Source organism: Cynara cardunculus, unplaced genomic scaffold, assembly GCF_001531365.2.
Source record: "Cynara cardunculus var. scolymus isolate 2C unplaced genomic scaffold, CcrdV1 Un_Scaffold_7290, whole genome shotgun sequence".
Taxonomy (NCBI): Eukaryota; Viridiplantae; Streptophyta; class Magnoliopsida; order Asterales; family Asteraceae; genus Cynara; species Cynara cardunculus.
The window spans coordinates 8,453-11,349 of NW_020203467.1; positions in this window are offsets into that span (position 1 = coordinate 8,453).

Sequence of the window (2,897 nt, forward strand, 5' to 3'; positions counted from 1 at the left end):
TTGGTACCATAAAGGTAGTGTCTCCAAATCTTAAGTGCAAATACTACGGCTCCCAACTCTAGATCATGCATAGTATAATTCTTCTCATGCAGTTTGAGTTGCCTTGAGGCATATGCAATGACCTTATCTTTTTGCATTAGTACACATCCTAGTCCTTGATGTGATGCGTCACAATATACCACAAAGTTTTTTGAACCCTCTGGTAAGGATAAGATAGGTGCATTACACAGTCTTTGCTTAAGGGTCTCGAATGCCTCTTTCGGTTTCTCTCCCCAGATAAACTTCTTGTCTTTCTGAGTTAAAGTTGTGAGTGGTTGTGCAATTTTTGAAAAGTTCGCGATGAATCGCCGATAATAGCCTGCCAAGCCAAGGAATTGACGAATTTTCGTCGGGGTTCTTGGGGCTTCCCATTTCTTAATGGCCTCAATCTTGGCAGGATCTACCTGAATCCCTTTTTCATTAACMACGTGACCAAKAAATTGTACTTMACGAATCCAGAATTCGCATTTGGAGAATTTTGCGTACAATTTCTGGTTCCGAAGTAGCTCTAATATCATCCTCAGATGTTGCTCATGGTCCTCCTTACTTCGTGAATAAATCAGTATGTCGTCTATGAAAACGATTACAAATTTATCCAGGTATGGTCTGCAAACCCTATTCATCAGATCCATACAGACCATCGGTGCATTGGTTAGCCCGAATGGCATAACTAGAAACTCATAATGACCATATCGGGTTCTGAATGCTGTTTCAGGGGTGTCCTCCTCTCGAATTCTCACTTGATAATATCCAGATCGTAGATCGATCTTTGAAAAGTATACAGCACCTTGGTGTTGATCGAATAAATCATCGATTCTAGGAAGGGGGTATCTATTCTTGATGGTCAACTTATTAAGTTCCCTATAATCAATGTACATTCGCATTGACCCATCTTTCTTTTTGACGAATAGCACCGGTGCATCCCATGGTGAGAAACTAGGTCTTATGAATCCTCTATCCAACAATTCTTGGAGTTGACCTGACAATTCTTGCATTTCTGATGGAGCCAATCGATATGGTGCTTTTTCCACTGGGGCAGCTCCAGGGATTAAGTCGATACCAAATTCGACTTGTCTTGGCGGGGGTAGTCCTGGTAAATCCTCAGGAAATACATCAGGGAATTCCCAAAATACAGGGAAATCATCAATACATTTCTCCTTGACCTTCTTATCAATAACATGTGCCAAAAATGCGACATAATTCTTCTTTAAGTACTTTCGCATCTTCATACATGATATTATCCTAATTTTTCGATCTGACTCGTCTCCTCGAATTACAATTGAGTCACTTCCTTCTTGAGGAATTCGGATAACCTTTTCCGAACAGACTATTTCAGCTCGATTTTTGGATAGCCAATCCATTCCTATGACTATATCAAAGCGTCCTAACTCAATCGTAATAAGGTCTATACTAAAATCCTTATTGGCTAAACTTAGGGTGCAACCCATGATTATATTTTTAGCCTTGATTTCTTGGCCATTGGCAAATTCTATTGTATAAGCTTCTTTCAACCTTTGGGGCTTTAAGTTAATCTTCGGCTTAAAATCTAATGATATAAAGCTTCTATCTGCCCCTGAATCAAATAATACCGATGCAAATTCATTATTCAAGAGAAATGTACCTGTAACCACATTAGGATCATACCTAGCTTCCTTCGCTCCAATCTCAAATGCTCGGCCCCGTGCTTGACTTTCTGGGTTTCCTTGAATGGCCGGTCGGGCTTGGTTAGCATTTGTTCCTTGTTTTCTCTTTGGGCACATGTTCTTTATGTGGTCTGAACTCCCACAATCAAAACACAATCGCTTCCTGCAATCTTTCGCGGCATGACCGCCTCTGTGGCATCTTTGGCAGATGATGCAATTTCCCTAGTGTGGATATTGGCATTTATTACACTTAGGCTTGCTTCCTTGGTTTCCACCTGGGTCTGAACCCCAAAATTCCCTGCTACTTTCCTATTCTTGTCAAATCTTCCCACAAATCTTCGATTCCTATGCTCCTCCATCTTTCTCTTTCCTTTGGCGAACTCTCCATATCGAACATCATTATTTGTGAGTTTAGTGGCAATGTCTGTTGCCTCCTGAAGAGTCTTTGGGTTTGCCGAGGTGATGTTTCCTTGAATCTCTGTAGACAATCCCTAAATATATTTCTCAATTCGAACTTCCTCGTGTGTCACCAGATGTGGCACTAAGTTCGCTAACTCATGGAATCGAGCGGTATATGCAGCATGTTTTCCCCTTTCATCTCATGGTTCCATAACTCCATTTCCAACTTTTGGAGTTCACTTCTTGGGCAGTATTCATCCTTAAGTAGTTTCTTGAACTCTTCCCACGAAAGTTGATTGGCGGATTCTCGACCCCTAGTCTGAACTAATATGTTCCACCATGTCAGCGCTCGACCTTGCAGTAGACATGCTACATATTCTACTTTATTTCCTTCTGAGCATTTACTAATATGGAGGACAGATTCCATACTTTCAATCCAGGTTAGTAATTCTATGGCTCCTTCAGTTCCATGGAATTCCTTTCGTTGCAAGATCTGAAGGATTTATTAGTGCATTCTCTGGGTGTTCTAGGCTCAGAATTGGTTGGTTGGTTAGCATTCAATCTTGCCGCTACCTGGCTGACAATGTTGGGGAGTGCATCCAATAGTTGTTCTGATACGAGTTGTGCAACCTCAGGTTTTCTCTTCTTGGCGGCATTTTCTAGGGCCTAAGTCAGAAGGGAATTTCATCATTATTATGGCAATAACAAGGACAATAACTTCCAGTCATTTAAATGATGCAAAGGGCATTCATCGAATGGATAACATTCAAGCATTTATATAATTAAACAGATTAATCTTATATTCAACCATGACTC